The sequence below is a fragment of the Macaca fascicularis genome, chromosome 1, assembly GCF_037993035.2.
Source record: "Macaca fascicularis isolate 582-1 chromosome 1, T2T-MFA8v1.1".
Classification (NCBI taxonomy): domain Eukaryota; kingdom Metazoa; phylum Chordata; class Mammalia; order Primates; family Cercopithecidae; genus Macaca; species Macaca fascicularis.
The window spans coordinates 146,522,021-146,539,997 of NC_088375.1; the positions used below are offsets into that span (position 1 = coordinate 146,522,021).

A 17,977-nucleotide genomic window follows, 5' to 3' on the forward strand; every position below is an offset into this window, starting at 1 on the left:
AATAGTGTGCTTACAAGTTAAAAAGTTGATGTTAGCTAATTAAAAACTTCAGAGGAAAGAGCCCCTCAAGTTTAAGATTGGTCCTCAAATCAAAACATAAATCAGTTGCAGGTCCGAGGGATTCCAGGCACTGGTCTCTAGGCCCACTGGGTGAGGCATGCATTGAAATCATGGGACAATTCTAAATAGATTGAGCTTAATTACCTACTTACCTACACATGTGGGTGAAGAACATGGACTTGGGAGTCACATAGAACTGGATTCAAGATTGACATCTACATCTGGGCATAAAAGTGCCTTCCTCACAGTGTTGCTGTGAGGAATCAACACAAGTGAATGCTGAATATGTAACAGTTGGAAGACTCAGGCGCTGATCAGTCAGAGTGGGTGCCAGTCATGGGCTGCATCAGGATCCTGGAGGTCCCTCTGGGCTGCTTTGGTTGCTGTATTTTGATCTAGTCCAGGGAGTACCTGGGAAAGAGTGAAGACTGCCAGAGGAGAGGAAGAGTCTTTGAGGGACTGGAGTAAAAGCTGTTTATTAACCAAAGCAGAGGATTTCAATACATATAATAGCATACAAGCTAAATAAATAGTCATGGGATTGAAAGAGATTAAGTTAGATAAAGTACTTAGCACAAAGTCTGGCACTTAGTAAGTGCTCAGTTAATGACAATTATTATCAGTACTGCTATTCCTCATCCTCCTCCTTCTTCCTCTTATTCTTATCCCTTCTTGCCCTCCTCCTTGTCTCCTCGTTCTCCTCCTCCTATTATATAATACAAGAACAAATGTATGTCCTACAACCTAGAATGTATGGCTTGTTTTCAATCCTGTTTTGGACCACTCTCAAGACTAAATGAGTGGTCCCCAAACATTCTCATGAATCTTGGTGTCTCTGTGACTTTTTTAATACCCCAGGCCAAGGGAAATATCTAACTGTTCTGTTTATTAAATAGGAAGGTCCAAACAACTTAGTGTTTATTTCCTTAGCATAACATTTGGAAAAAAAAATACAAAGAAGCTGAAAGGCAAAATCATATTTTTATTTTGAAATAGCCACAATTACTTATTAATGGGATGTGCGTAACAATTCAGTATCTCACAACTTCTGAAACGTTAGAATCAGACTGGATAATGCTTCCTCCATTTCTTATTCCACAAATAATTTTTTGTGTTACTTGGTTTTTATCATCAAGCCTACCTTCGCAGAGGTACAATGCTATTGAAAGGAATGTAGCAAGACCTAATGTTGAAACCAAGAACTACCTTGCTATTAGTTCATGGGATATTTGAGAAGTGTGGCTGTGTGCTACCCTTAAAAATGTAAAATATCCATGGGCTCTGTGAATTTACTGCAGTATTCCATGGTGCCTCAGCACACGATTTGGAAACCATGGGATTAAACAGATGGACTTTGGAAATAGTAAATACTAATAGCTGGGGTCAGCTAAAGACTAATGGAGTCACAACTCCAGGGATCTGGTGGGCATCAACTTCATATGATTATGTCTTGACTCTTGGACTTCTGGGACAAATGGTGGTTTGGGCTGACTGCCAGTGAGTTGCAGTCTGCCCAAGCTTATCTAATTTGTTGATTTTGAACTTTCAAGAGAAATGAGAACACCTTGAATACAGAATAACAGCCTTTGCTTTCAGTCATTCTAATGGCCTTTATCTGCTTGCTGAAACTCAATTATGAACTCAGGGGAATCTAGTGTATTGTGCTAGTTTTTCATGGAATTAATGTATGGATTATTGGATTAGCAAAGTTCATCCTTTTTTTCTTCTAAAACTGATTTTTCCATCTCGAATCCATCATTGGATTTTCTGGATTTTGTTTAGATTTGTATTCGGGGTGAGATGTTGGCTTATCTTCTGTTTTGGAGGGGAGAGCACTGCTTCTGGTAGAATTATGGAATCTAGAACAAGAAGGAATCTTTACGTCACCTACCATGATCCTCTCATTTGGCTCATGAAGAGAGGCCAAACACCTTGTCTAAGGACACTTCTCATTATGGGGCAAGACAAGTCTGGAACCTAGTTTTCAGCCTCCTACAATAGTCTTCTAGTCTACAGTCCTTTTCTACACAATGCTTGCTTAAAGGCCACATCATAAGGACCCCCTCTTCCATTCACACCACTTCAGAGGTCTCAGGGCATTTCATTATAAATTACCTCTCCTCGATCCTGTTGCTGCCAATTATTGAGTGAGCGCTGATCTCAGTCCTACATACAGAGCAACCTCTTGTCATGTCGTGTAACACAATACTGTAATGCTACAAGGTTTGGAAGAGGTTCTTTCTAGAATTTTTAGTTTCTTTTGTTCATTTTCTTAAGTCAGTTGTTCCTAATCTATTTAGAATTACAAACTTGCATAATCATCTAGATTAAAGCAAATGACCTTGTCCTCCTGAAAATGCATACAGACACACACAATTGCACACAGCTGAGGGGATTCTGTGGCCTCTCTGAACTCTTATCAACTTTGGATTAAATATCTCTGCCACTAAATGTGAAAGCTTTTAAAGTATTATTTACAACAAATAATTATTTTTCTCTGCTTTTATTGCTAATACATGTAAATCTCAAGAATTTTAGCCTGTAATTTGGTTTACTTTTTAGATCTTTTCCCTATAAAAGGAAGAGTAAAGATTATTAATAGTTTGTTTCCAGCATTATGAAAATCACAGCCAAAGTTTCTTTTGAAATGAGAGCTAATCAGTCAGTGGTCTCCAAATCCAGGTATCTTTCTTGGTGGTGACAGGTGAGCTTTTAAAAACAGACGCCGTGTCCATTTCCAATCTAGGCCTCACCTGAAGAGTATCATCCAGGAAACATTTTTAACATGTGACAATTATCCTGATGCAGCAGGTGCATCAACCATTGAAAATCCAAAATTGTCATTTTCTAGAGGTGCTACTTGAAGGCTATAGAGGTTGCAAAATCAATGGCATAGCTGGAAATTTATTGTAAAACACCTGCCTTCCTTGATCAAATGTGCTTTCTTTTGAAAAGTATTTGTATCAGGAAATAATACTACCATATAGAAAATTATAGAGAGCAATAAAACAAGATAACAATCAGCTTGATCAAATGTTGACGTGTTGCTATGTATGCTTTATGATTCCAAAAAGTATAGATATACCAGCTTTATTTTGATTTCTAGTATCACTATCGTTCCTTAATTCCTGTGACTTCCTTCTGTGTTGACTTGTATTTTTCTGATATTTTTCAATTATTTTATTTTTAATCATTCTGTTTGGGTTAGTTATATTGGGTTTAGATACATCTAGTTAGCAATGCAGTGTTGTTTTTTTCAGTCTGCTGTGATATTCTCTGTTTCCATTTTTCATTTATTATGAATCCTGTAATATTTTGGTTTATTTCTATGATCGGATTTTAGATTTCTCTTTCTGTTTTCTGTTTCCCTTCCTTTATTACCTTTTGTGTTGATCAAATTCTCAATAGCTATTTTACTCTTCTTTCTTTGTATTTTTTCCTACCTTTTCTTCTTTCTCTCTCTCTCTCTTCCTTTCCTTTCCTTTATTTTCCTTTCCTTTCCTTTATTTTCCTTTTCTTTCCTTTCCTTTTTTCCCTTCCCTTCCCTTCCCTTCTTCCTCTCTCTCTTTCTTTCTCTTTCCTTTCCTTTCTTCCTTTCTTTCCTTTCTCTCTTTCTTTCTTTCACCCATTCATTAGTTAATTCACCCATTCCTTCAGCAGTTGTCCTTAATTTTTAAATACCTGTAACATTAAAAAGTATAAAATTATTTAATATTTCTAGCTTTCTCTTAAAAAATATATCAACCTTAGCCACTGTCATGCTGGTAAATGTTTAGTTACCAGCTTCCTAGAGAAGGAAAAAAATCCTGATTTGTAGCATTTACTGATTTCCCTGGTGTAAATATTCCTACCATGACTGATTCCAAGCTGTAAATGTGATGTCAGTGAATGTAAAGTTGGGAAGTAATGCTCAACAGGATATCATCCTAAGTATTCCAGATACCATAGACAGAGATTAACCTCAAGAACATAGGAAATAGCTAAATGAAGCAAAATAACTGGAAAGTAATGGGTTTGGAGTATTTATTACCTTTGCTTCTAATATAATTTATTTAGCTCTAAATTGATATACTTGAATATTTAAATAATGGCTGTGTTTGATAACCAGTTTGCAAAATTTCTAAAAAGCTGCTTTTTTGATCTCGTTTAAGAACACCACTGATCTTAGACTGCTTTAACCAGCCACTCTGCATTCCTATCCCCACCCCAAATGGACACACAACAATCACTGTTATTTTGGCAGTTTTTGACTTGTTTTATTTTAAATGTGTGCATACAAAATATTACTTCACAGATAGTCATTAATTCATTTATTAACATATGTCAATTTCTGGCTTCATCCTTCTTCCTTAATTCTATGACTTCCTTTTATGTTAATTTGTTATTTTCCTGAAATGTGTCCTTTAATAAATCTATTAGCAAAGGCATATGAGTGGTAAATTCCCTTTGTTTTAATATGTAAAAAAAAAAAAAAAAAGCTTCAATTTTGCCTTCTTCCCTGAAAAATAGCTTAGTTGTGTAAAACCTGCTAAACTGACAGTAATTTACCCTCACTACTTTCAAAATATTTGTTCATTCCTTTCTGGCATTTATTATTACTGCTGATGAGTCAGTTATCAGTATGTCGGTATAATCGTCACGGTCTTCTCTTTTTTTCTCTCTTCCTGTTATCTTTAAATTGCCCCCTCCCCCCCACTTCTTCAGTGTTCTACAGTTTTGTTAAGATGCCTCTTGGCCTAGATTTATCCATATTTATGCTACTGAATGCCCACAGTACTCAGGCCTATTTACTCATTTCTTCAGTTCTGGAAAACTCATTATTTCTTCAGGTAATACTTCATCTTTTCTTTTCTCATTTTTTTCCCACTTTCTGCAGCACTTAGTAGATGTAAATTGACTCTTGTCAATCTGTTCTTCGTTTCTTGTATCTGATATTTTATGTAGAAAGACGAAACAAAACTCTTAAAAAAAAAAACCCTCTTTGTCTCTATATGATTAATTTTGGGTAAAGTCCTCAGTTCTTTTTTTCCAATTTTCTACTTCTTTCTTCAACCATTTTTAGTCTAGGGTTTGTGTGCTATTAATATTTGTAAAAATCAAATATCTCCCACTTTCCAGAATCTTTGTTTTTTTTCCATAACCATCTATTTTTGTTTAGTATCTTTTTAAAAATAACTTATTTACTTTAAATAGGTGTTATTTCTTCGTTTATCTCAGTGAATATTGAAGAGTCTCATTATATGAATATGAAAGTTTTTGTCAGATGGCTCCATCAAATTAATTCCTTTAGCTTAATTACTATGCTGAATATTTATTTTGTTAGCTACCTTTAGTTGCACTGTATTTCTTAATGTGCTTTGTAATTTTGATTTTACAACTTATTGTGAGTGAGAGTTCTTATTGCTTTATTGCTACTTTTTTTTGCTGTATTTAACTTTTTTCTTTTCCTTCTATGTGCACCCCTTTGTGTGTGTGTGTGTGTTTGTGAGTGACTGCTGCCTACTACCCATGTAACTTTAACTTCTATCCCCATCCTTACCCAAGTCTTCTCTTGCAGTTTCTGTGCTTCTGTTCTTCAGCAATATTAGGGATCTCACAGATGTATCCACCGAACCAATAACTGGCCCAATTCAATTATTGGCCATGGTGGCTAGCAAAATATTTGTGCTTGTTTTGTTTTAAGCTATATTTATAGGGAAGACTGGTTAGTTTCACCTCCTGGCTTTAAGCAGTAAGCCAAGCTCTGGTTTCCCTTCTCACACTTCCTTCACCCCACCCTCAATCTCATCTGAACACTTTAATTCCCATTTACAGCCTCCTCCCACCCCAGGAGCAGGGCTCCTAAACTCCACTGCCGCTACCATACTTGAAATTTAGTAGGTGTACAACTTCAGCTCACCATACAGCTTTGCATTTGTGTTATTTCTGTGGTCCAAAGGATCCTCACCTTGGTTTTAAGTCTGATCTTTTTACTTTTCTGTTTTTATATTATCTATTGTTTGTATAAGATGGGACTTGTCAAGTAAACATTGCATTCTATCATGACATCTTCTGCTTTCAGAGGCTTAAAACCAAATGTACGCAAAATTCAAACTGAGATTCCTAAGCATATTCTTAATGTCAAGAAGCCTTTCTTTTATGTTTCTGTAGAAATGGGGTCTTTCGGTTACTCAAAATAATATTTAAGCCTCATTATGTGATCAGAGTAGTCTAGGCCTTTCTATTTTAAAGAAAGATTTAGATGAGAAACACTGCAGGCGGCTTGAAGATAATATGCTAGGCATGTGATTGTCTCCTGGGGTGTTATTGTCTTCTCTGCTATCTTCCATGATTTCCAAAGTTTTATGAAAGATTCTGTACACATCCAACATAGTATTGGCTGGAATACATTTTATTAGTTACTTTTGCCCAAAGCTGGTATATTGCCTAAAGCTAGTAACTAAAGTCTTGTAACATAATGTCTAGTTATTTATATTACCTTGACCACTTTTATCTTCTGGCATTCCTAATACAGGGGGCTTTTTTCAATTTTTTTTTTAAAGCCTTCTTTCTACATATTTTCCTGAGTCCAAGTAATGGAACTGTATCATTCTGCTCATTATGTTCATCATCATTTTGACCCTCATCTTGTGGTCAAAAGAGCATGCATAAATGAAAAGTAGCATCTCCCATCCAAACAAAAAATAATTTAAAAATACCATCCCATTATAGTACAGCATGCATTGCACTTGTATTGATAATCAGTGTATCTGAACATCACACACATGAGGCTCCAACAATGATACAACAGAACTTTTTCCAGCAATATCTATATATAATAATTGCACACAAATATTAGTCTGACTTTTAAGAAAACAGAAACTATGCGTTTAATATTCTCAGAAAACACAAAAAGATTGAATTGTCATATAGCCAGACCACAAAGATGTTTCTTCCAAAACTGAAGACTAGAAAGACTGCCTAATCTTTGTTACTTTCAGGGAATTGGCAAAACTTGTCACATTCATGCAGAATCAAAATGACCCTTCTTTGGTCCTGTGTGTATATGTGTGTTGGAGTGTGTCGGGGTTGGGAGGGAATGTATGTAGCTTTTTTCTTTTTGCAGAGGGTTTATATGTTTAAATGGAGCAAAACTGATGTTTCTGTCATGAAGCCCACTGATGGAACCTGGGGTTTGACTCCTGCTATGCTGTAATTTCACTAGACAGTAAATTCTTTGAGAATGAGTCTCTCACAGTATCACATAGAGCATAGCGTATTTTCAGGCATCTCCATTGTTGCTTGTGGTTCCATTTCTCATGTGCTTCCCCCCACACTAATCCTTCCATTGGAATTATTGCCACCATGCGGAGGAGCCCTCAATAAGCCATTCAGCCTGTGTTAAGTCTCTCCTATGTCCATGTGTCGTGCCCCATATATTAAATATTTCTACCATTTTGTATTTTGATCTCAGGAGCTTTATCCCCCTTACCATTGGACAATGAACATCCTGAGAGAAGAGCTTGAACCTTTTAACTCAATGTGGTGCCTGGACTAGGTGCTAAATAAATGTTTTTAAATTAAAGTATTCACTACTTCTCTGAGGGGTCTTTAAAAAAATGGGCTTTATTATTATTCTGGTTTTCAGTTGAAACCTAACTTGTGGGAGACACAACAATGTCCCTGCTTACATTAGTCAAAATGTCAGTAGTTTCACATAATAAAAATAGATTTCTCCCTAATGTCTTGGTTCCATACAGTCAGTCAGGACTAGGATTACTCGGTCATGTGGCCCTGTCATCTTCTGGAACTTCATTCCCTTCTATATTCAGTCAGTGTGTGGGAAATGAAGGAGGATGTGAAAGTCTGAAGTTTCATATATAACTTCAACCATACTTCATCAGACAGAACTCAGGCCAATGACTCCAGCTTAGTTGGAAGGAGGCTTGAAAATATAGTCTAGTTATGAGCTAGGAGAAAATAAAATGAAGTTTAGTTAGCCCAGGCTTGCACCTGCTACACTGACATCTAAGGAAGTCTAGAAACTGGTCAAGCCTGTCGTGCAATGGCTTATGTGTTGCAAGCACTTTTTTTTTTTTTTTAACATCACAATAGATTGGCCATTAACTACTTGGAACTTAATTGTCGTTATGTTCCTGGGATTTTAGTGTGTCATTTGCTATACTTTGTTGATGTGAATAGAAGCTGGTAGAAATATTTGATTGACAAAAGCATTTTTTAAATTTGAGAAGTAACTTTGTACCTTGTGACAAAATAAGACATTTCTAAAAAGATTATGATGCCGAAAAAATATTTTTAAGGAGCAGATGAAATTAGCTACCTGAGTCCACACCTTAGCAAGTAAGACTTGTTTATCAAAGTTTGTTTTCTCTAGTTTTAGTCAAATTGATATTTATAAGTCTTTCATACTAGAAATCATTTGAGGGAAATGACATCACTTATTTTTCATGAAGTGTATCTTTTTTTGTAGGATCCATTTTTCTCCATCACTAATGTTTCAACTGCTAACTGGTCTGAGATGTGTTTTTTTAAATGAAACAAACCAAAGTAGGTTCAATTAACTTACAATAACCAGAGGCAATTCAAATGTTTTTCTTTTTTTTTATTGTAAGCAAATCTGCTTTAGCAATTCCTGAGAAATGACAAATTTAGCACTTGCTTTGAAGTATGTTTACATATGAATTTCAATATAAAGATGACTATTCCTTAAGTTTTGTATATAGTAAATAATGAAATTGAATTTTCTTTGGAATACTCTACTTATTCTGTTCCAAAGAAAGGAGTCATTATTTTGTAAATAAGATATGTGCCTCCATTTTACAGGTTTTCCCTGATTTTGCAAGCCTAAGTAGTCAACTGAAAGGGTTCACTCAAATCAAAGATATAAGGCATACTATATAATGTGAGGTATAATTTTTTTTTAAACTTACATCTACCACCGAGAACTTTATAAGTAGAGATTTAAGAGGGCAGGCTTGGGGACTGACTGGCCTCCTATAGTTCCTCCTAAACCTGAAAGATTATTATATCAAAAGTCAGCATTTCATTGCCCCCCTATATCCATAAAGAAAATTAAAATCATATGCTGCACAGCAAGCTTAAACCATTCAGAATGCTCGTAAACATATTTAAAGCCAAAATTACAGCTGTTTCTCAACTCTCGGTACCACGTATAGCTCTAGATGCGGTTCTTACGTTGCTGTGCACATACTGTAACAGTAATTACTGTATTTTAAGCACTATGCTATTCCACAAGAACATTTTTTTGGTGGTGATATAGCAACCTGGTGACAAAGAGCCCCTCCTGTACCACATAACCACCTTCACAAGCAAAACACCGTGTTCTTAATGTTCTTCTAGAGTCTTGTCTTCTTTTGCTAGGGAAGGAGATAACAGGTTTTCTCAAATATGCAACCAAAGAAAGTATTTCATCAAACACACACTGTTCGGTGACCTACTGACAGCTTTTTCTTTCTGTACTTTTAATGCAGTTTTACAGTTGGAATTTAATTGATTGCGCACATGCTTGACTGAAGGACTAACTGGTTCCACTGGTAGTTCCAAACTTGTGTGAGCACCTTTTCTTGTCACTGTGCTCTGAAATATGGATGAATCAACAGTCAAACATGAACTTTAATTAACTTCCACTAGAACATACCATATGTTATACAGAGATGTAGGAAGTGTGAAATCCTTTGCAAAATGGAAATTTCTCAGAATCTGACAAAGTGGGAGCAAATTTATTATTATTTTGTCCTCATTATTATTATTTGTGTTTTCATTGTCTTTGTCACCCTCACTCTGAGAGTTTGGTAGGTGATTAGGTTAACAAGTCTTCCATGAGGAACCAAAGTGTACACTGAAGTGATGATGGATCATACACTGTGAGATAACACTTGCAGTGAGAAAGAACTTACCATAAGTTTGTGATACTCTGTTCACTTGATCCCAACTCTATTTATATGACCATCTATTGAGTAGGATGTCTAGTAGGAAAGGAGCCTGTAAGGTATGTTATTGTGTCCCCTGGCAGACTGGTAAAGTGCATGTCTAGTTCTGCTGGTGTGGACAATTATGGTGAGAGTAACACTTCGTAGCTCTAGGTGTAATGATTTGGACTAAGGATAATCCCCTGGTGATATTTTTGCAGAGATTATTCTTACATCCTAACTCACTGACTTATAACAAACAAGGCTTCCTGTCTGCTAAGTGGGCAAATTAGATGTTATCCATTAGGAATTCTGTGGGGAGCAAAATAAACATAATTTATTCATTTATATATTTACTTGTATTGTCAAGAAAGGTTCTGAGGATGTGTCCTGCTGAAAACCTTTGCTGTACAACTTTTATGTATACTTCTAAGGAGCCTAGAAAGAGACAAAGTCAAATTGGGCCTGGTATTCAAAAGATCCCAGCAGAACCTTTAGCCAGGATAGAGAAACTTGCTAAAGACCTCAATTTTGGGGTTTTCCCTTTGGCTCACAGAGAAGTCTTTGTTCTCCCAGTACCATTCTTCCTAGAAAGAGGACAATACTGTGTTTGTAATCAGAGGAAACCTATCTTCAGGCAAAATCTTTCACAGACTCCTTTTACATAAAATCAATAAAAGTAGAGGTGCTTTGGCTTAAGAAGCAGGTCAGAAGGACAGAACCACCCTCTAATTCAAACTTTGTGTGTTGTTTTCCCCGTTTCCTCTCTGTGGAAACCTCAAAGGAAACTTGCAGCTCCTCTTAACATAGTATGAAAACTATTGGCTCGAGACAACTCAGACCACTTGAGACTCATTCTTCTTGACCTGAGGAAGTCCCTCTTTACTATCTATTTTGTCTGATAGAACAAAGGAGAATATTGGAAACTCCAAGCTTGAATGTGCAGCTATTTTATTATATAGATTCCCCTAAAAACTGTAAAATTTCTGTTTATATACAACAATAACTAGCAACACACATATATTTCCAAATACGGGAAAGAAAACTATGAATACACATATGTGTGTGTTTACAGGATCAGTTATACTTATGCAGAACAAGTAGATGTTTATGCTATGATTGGAAAAAACTTCCCTCAGACAAAATATACTTCTCACTGGCCCAGTTGCATGTGTAGAGTCTCCCATTACCTATTCTTCTGGGTAATGGGAATTGTTGAAAAAGAAATAGCATCTGGAGGATGGCATATATTCTGCCATTATTGACTATTAATAGTTTACTTTAAATCAGTCCTCCGGAGAGCAAGATTGGGGGATGGATCGAAATATAGAACAGAGGAAATTCAAAGAAAATAGGAAGTATAGAGAAGAAGTTGAACTGGGGAAACATTATTTTGGTTGGATTTTGAAGTACAAAAGGTTCTGACCAACTGCAGTGGGGCACAGATTTATCCAAGACAGATATTCAAAGACCAGAACTGTACAGAAAGGATAGGGTTGCTAAGAAAATCTTTGTTGCTTTTGCAATTTTTTTAACTACTTAAGAGTTTGTGTGAATATAATCTATATATAAAATTAGTAACCAATTGGCATTTGCATTTGAAAGTCAGTGAGAGGGAGATTGACTTGGTGGCTTGAAGCATACTCAAAATTTTCCAATGGTGTTTATGTGCTTCCCCATGAATCTTTTCACTTTTAACCTCTTTACTTCTTACTGGAATATCTAGGTTCCCTTTCTTAAAAATCAACTTAAGAAAGTGCCCCTAATATGCTGTTGACTGATTCATGAACTATACTAGGAAATCATCTGCTTAATTATACATCTTATAATATTCCTCTGTTCAAAAAGCACTTTGTTGCATCTACGAAACATATAGAATAGATCAATGGGCTAGCTAATGAGGGGTAGGGCGGGTGGTGGGGTTGAAGGCAGTGAGTCTTTCTGTAATACTAGGCAGCTGGATAACAAAACGAGGGCTTAAAAGCGGTCTGCTCTGTAATCCCAGCACTATGGGAGGCCGAGGCATATGGATCACGAGGTCAGGAGATCAAGACCATCCTGGCTAACACGGTGAAACCTCGTCTCTACTAAAAATACAAAAAATTAGCTGGGCGTGATGGCGGGTGACTGTGGTCCCAGCTACTCGGCGGGGTGGGGGAGGGGGGCGGCGGCTGAGGCAGGAGAATGGTGTGAACCCAGGAGGCGGAGCTTGCAGTGAGCCGAGATGGCGCCGCACTCCAGCCTGGATGACAGAATGAGACTCCGTCTCAAAAACACAACAAAAAAAGGGGGTCTGTTCTGTATCCAGCGGGCAGTCGGTTAACTATTATAGTTTCAGCTATGGGGTTACTAAAACTGAAAGATAAACAACTGCTCCATGTCAGATAAATTTTATCTGCATACTTAAAATATCAATCTTCCATAATGATACAGAGAGGAAGATAAAAATAAATAATAAATAAATAAAAAAAAATAAAGCCAGATGAGAAAGAAGCCTAAAATGATAAATTGCAAAGTTTTAAATGGCCATTAAAGCTGAGCTATCAAATGGCTACCAAATGAAGTTTCATTTCTCATTTTATTTATAAACATTCATATAAAATTGCAAGGAGAAAAAAGGGAAAATCCTTGAACTCGTGTGAAAGACATTTTGTGCCGTGTATGTTGAATTACTATTAAGTATTCACCTGTCTTAAATGGGCTCTTTCTCCAGCCTCTGCATCATACATCTTAATGTCAGTAACATCTGCAACTGAATGGTAATGTGGATCAGTGAAGATAATCACTAGTTAATAAGAGCTTGAAATCGTGCTTTGGCTAGTGTACACCCTTTAATGTATTTGGATAATTTACCAGTACAATTTTATTAAATGCTTCTGCTTGATCAAAAAGTGCTTGTATATAAAATTAGCTGAGAATCTGAATTTTAAAAAATTACTAGCACAGTGGTTGTTTTGCTTCATGCAGTCCTTACCTTTTAGTTTTCTTTAGAGCTTAGATTTCAGAAGTCATGGTTTAAAGATGATTCTTGGCTTCTATTTGAGTACATTGGTGGTGAGGTTGCAACCTTCCTCTTTTTTACTAAGTCTATGTACCACAAAGATGAAAAGACAAAAGGTGAAAAATCTATGTTATTTGCTCCATTGATAAATCTCAAGTGCATTGGGTCTTGTGGGGACACATTGACCTTTACTATTTCTGTTTTTGTTGCTCTTTATTTATTTTGCTGCAGAATGCGATTGGTCATGAAAAATAACCCAGGGGCGATGCGGTGGGTAGTGGAGAGAAGGAGGAGGAGTGACCTGGTTTTGATTAGTTAATTCAGATTAGGGAGTAAATTCTGATTTCACAGCTGCTGTTCAGGTTCAATGGCACTACCAATTTTTCCATTTCCAGTTCCCATATATAAAGCTGACAGTTTCCTCGGCTAGAACCCTTTTTTAATGCTCCTCTTTGGCAGAGGCTCTACCTTTCCCCCCATGATTTTCAGTAGCCTTCCTCCCCCATGCAGCTTTGCCAGAGCTACTCGGTCGTGAGCTTCAAATCTCCTGTAATTCCAGTCCTAGCAGGCCCTTAAAAATGTAGCAATGCACAGATGTGCAGTGAAAATTTTTAAATGTGCACTTTCTTTTAGGAATATGAACACTGAATATCACATAAACCTCTGATGTTCCCCTTGCCACCTTCTAGAGCTTAGCTAACCCTTCCTTCTGTGTTTATATTCATGGCTCTTAGGTACATGGTCGGCCGGCTTTTAGTTCTCACGCTTTGCCATCTCTTTTCTTCTATGCCAAATAGCTTACTGATTTTATGATGTGGGCAGGGGCCAGTGAGGGAATAGTTTGAGTCCACAAGCTCCATTTCCAGTCATGGCCTGGGCTGAGTTTTAATATAGACCTTAGTTAGAGGCAAAGTCTTGTTCTTCACAAAGCTCCCTTTTACAGTTTATATAAAGAAATGATAAACATCAAAAGATCAACAGTTTCCCAAAGAAGCCAATATATAATAGTCATGCCCAGGAGCACTGTTATAACTGGAAACCTTAAAATGAGCATTGAATTGTAGCTTTGTTCCATTTTGTTTTTCCTCCTTATAATAGGGTCCCTTAAAAAGAAAGAGGAATAAAAAAAGGGAGGGAAGTTTGAGAATTGAGACTGGAATGAATCTGATCATTTAGATGTAATGAAGCAAAGAGACAATTTTCAGTTCTGGAGGCTTTTTGTTGTTGTTCTTGGGGGTGGCTATGGATATATTGAAAAATATCTTCTTGCAATCTAGTTGCAAAATAAGTCCTGCCATTTGAGTCTGTATTAACTTAACCAGGTGAAGTGAGTATTTTATGCGTACGTGTGTGATGGGTCAATGAAAAACACCCTCTCAGGGGACTTCACATCCTTTGAAACTGCAAGAAGTAATGAGTCTCATTTTTTTCTCTAGTTAAAGAAAAAGCATTTGGAGTGTGTGTGCATCTTCCTCATTACAGAGTATTTGTGAAATTAGGATTTCTCCTATTTTAAAGATGGGCAATCGTCCTTCCAATTGTGTGAAATCTTCATGTATTTCAGGGTTGTTGGGCCTTGAAAATGCCATTTCTTTTAAGAGCCTCAGTAAAGTGAGAGATTCTGACAATGACACTGGTTTCAATAATGCACTGGTAGCAGACGAGTTAATAGGCACGACGCAGAGCTGAGTGCATTTGCATTGTTCAGTGTCTGGCTTAGATATGAAGTATAGGAGAGGGTTTCTGCATACATGTTAGCTGGGTAGGCTGCATGTCATTGTCCAGAAGTGGTCATTGCTTCCAGGTTGGCGGGTACATATGTGAGTTGTTTTACTGTTTATTACATAAAGTATCTGTGAATTAGTAGATTGTCTATCTGAGGTTGTGAGTTAATCCATGATTAAACTGATCAAGGCTTGCTTGAAAATACTGGATAAAAGGCACTGTTACGTTGCAATAGTCAAAACAAAGAAGTAAGATGAGGACTGTTCTGCAGAAAATTGAGGCTAATGTCTTTCTATATGTCTACAGAGCAAAGCCAAGAAGATAATATAAACCCAAACAGACCAACCTGTTGTCATCATGGATGAAAAAAAGAGGCATCAGTTCAGTGTTTAAGACTGGACTGGAAAGCAGCAGAGGCGGTTCTAGTTCCAGTTTTCGTGCCTCCCATTTTATAGGGGCCTTCCTCAAAGGGTCACAGGCCAACAGGAAAGCAAGTCATTTTTGGATTTTGTGCCTTCTGTTAGTCTATTATCTGTGAAATAAGGATGACAACACCCTTTTTCATTCTGCTTCTCATTGGACATTTGGATAGACTGATGAGACAATGAATGTGAATCAGCTTTGAGTTCTTCAGTGGAAAGGTGCTCTAGAAATCCAAACTTACATGTATTGTTTCAGAGTCTCAGCATCTGCCATGATATGGATGGCTGTCAGCAAGCCACAACACCTTCCCACACACCAAAACTGAGCATCCTCTAACCTGCCTGAAAGGCAACATTTAGCATCATTGTGGAGACCCACTTTAGGTATTGACACCTTGAAGTAAGATCCACTTAAGTGCAAGGTTAAAAATGGCTCTTTTTTCACATATCCTAAGTCTTCCACTTGTACAAATGAAAATAAGGAGATTTATGAAACGGCAATGCAAATCTTCATGCTAATCAACAGAGTTTAGAAAAAAATCAGCCAGGAGCCCTGAACATGCCAGTGGCAAGTGTACTGTTTCAGCCTGCAAGAGATAAAGTACAGTGGTGCATATCGGTTAGTTTAATTTATTCAGTCTTTGCCATATCACAACCTTGTGTTTGATTTTCTTATAAACTAATAATTTCTTGAATGAATTAATACTGCTACAGCCACTAGTACCTCTACCTTGTAGAAGTTTTTTTTATTGTTGTGTATGCAACTAAATTGAAATATCTTTCACTTGAAATATTGACTTTAATATCTCATTTGAAAAATTCATGAAGCCTTTGATGTTAAATCCATACTCAATTTAGCCAAATGCCATTAGAATATGCAACACGCCTGAATACAGAAAGCATTATTGTCTGTGTTTCTGCAGAAGAATTACATTTTATGACTGTAACGTCAGGATCTTTTTTGGATTTGTGCATGAGGAAAAGAAAGGGAAAGGCAGCACATTAGATGCAAAATGAAAAGTGGTATTGATTAGGCTCTCATTTACCCACTCTCTGCTTCATTCCCTAAATGCATGGAAATAAGGGTTGTGCCACTGCAACTAACAATGCTCTATAATGAATGGAACAATCTTTAGAAAATTAGTGTGAGCATGTATGATAGTGCACAGATGTTGCTCGGAGTAACTGTCATACATTTCTTTTACATCTCCATTTACGTAAGTCTCTTTATTTCCTAATAGTATCATAATAGAAACATGACAATAGTTAATGATTTCATAAAACATGTAATGTAAAGACTGTCAGAAAGGTAGAACGTTAATTGAAACCTATAGCTATAGTGCATTAGAATTACATTTCCTAAATGAGTCATGTTAAAAATATCCCTCTTGAACCATGAAAGACAAAGACAGGTATTTAAAAAACAAAAACAAAACAACAACAACAAAACAGAACTCAAGCTTTCAGCAAATTAAAAATTTCCCCCCCGGTAAAACACAGAACAACGAACCTTGCAAAATCCACTGCGTGCTAATAGAATGTTTTTTGCCTTTAGTAATTTATGGGCACTTTCTCCCCCATCTATCGATCACATTTTAAAAAGTAAACTGCATTAACATTTTAGAGTATAATGGCTCCAGAAAATGTTTGATTTTTATCACTACTAAAACATCATCGTGATGTGTGCTTTTGTGTTAGCTGGTGCAGGAAAGGGATACTTCTTTTTGCGTGAAAGGGCCTTTGGCACCATTCATGTTTATTCAGGTATCTTATGGTGCCCTGAAGTAAAGAGCTCAAGGGTCATGCTACGGACAGGCCACGCTGTTTTTAAGAGTACAAGAAACACATTTATGAAACGAGGGAGGAAAAAGAACGGAGCAGAGAGAAGACAGGAAATGGTAAGTTCCTTACTGGATGAGATAACTGACTAGCCGGAAGACTAAAGATCCTTTTGAGAGTCTTTGATGCAGTCCTTGAGCTCCAGGATGTTAGGCCCTGGGCTGCTGCCCACTCTGTAGCACCATCTGCTGGTCAATCTGCAGTCTCCGTCAGCCTGGGTGGGGAAGTGAACTGCTCTGCTCAAGACAAAGGTCACTACTGACTTCAGTGTTAACAATTTACTCCACATTGGCGGGGGGAGGAACTATTGTTATGTTACACAAGGCTAGTAGGAATGGGACTGGCTATACAGAATTTAACAAAGTGGTTACTCAAAACATCTTCTTTTTAAGGGAAAGAAAGCAAAGCCTTTTTTTTTTTTTTTTTTTTTTTTTTTCATGGAGAGGAAAGTATAAGAATCCCATGGATTTTTAGAACAAGACTAAACCATCTGTGCAAGAAAATTTATTCTCACCTTGATCCTTCAACATCTTGTGTATCTCCCATTCTATTAAATTAAGGCATTACTGAAATATGTTTAAAATTGAGCGCCATCCATCATAGAGATTGAGTTAGAATATCTACATAATATTTACACATCTCAACAGGAAAAGTAATTTTTCTTTTCAGTAGTTATCATTTTTGAAAACCCAGGTTGACTTGTAAGCCACCGTCTGTCTCATCCCTTACAAAGCATTTCCTCAGCTGATGCATTTCACTGATTTGATCTCACTGATATGGTAATAAAATCATTGGTCACTCAGACACCAAGCTGGTAGCCATGTGTTGAATCACCTGCTGTTAATTCAGATAGAGGTATACAGATGGGACTCAGGGACCCAAATGTGTTAATCTGAGAAATCCCTCGGCAATATCCCATGGATTACAATATTGCTGAAATATCCGGTATATTACTGCAAGTTAAATACTTCTAGAATTAATTATTAAAAGTGTATTTACCA

General features: G+C 36.8%; 1 long non-coding RNA gene across 1 annotated transcript; it reads right to left on the minus strand.

The window, feature by feature from the left end:
- Positions 1 to 8,647: 8,647 nt before the first annotated feature.
- LOC135964723 (uncharacterized) lies at positions 8,648 to 15,724 on the minus strand. The gene is made up of 3 exons (XR_010577266.2): positions 15,062 to 15,724; positions 12,964 to 13,076; positions 8,648 to 9,657 (listed from the first exon to the last, which is right to left on the minus strand). It is a non-coding gene; the product is annotated as an uncharacterized lncRNA (long non-coding RNA).
- Positions 15,725 to 17,977: the final 2,253 nt, after the last annotated feature.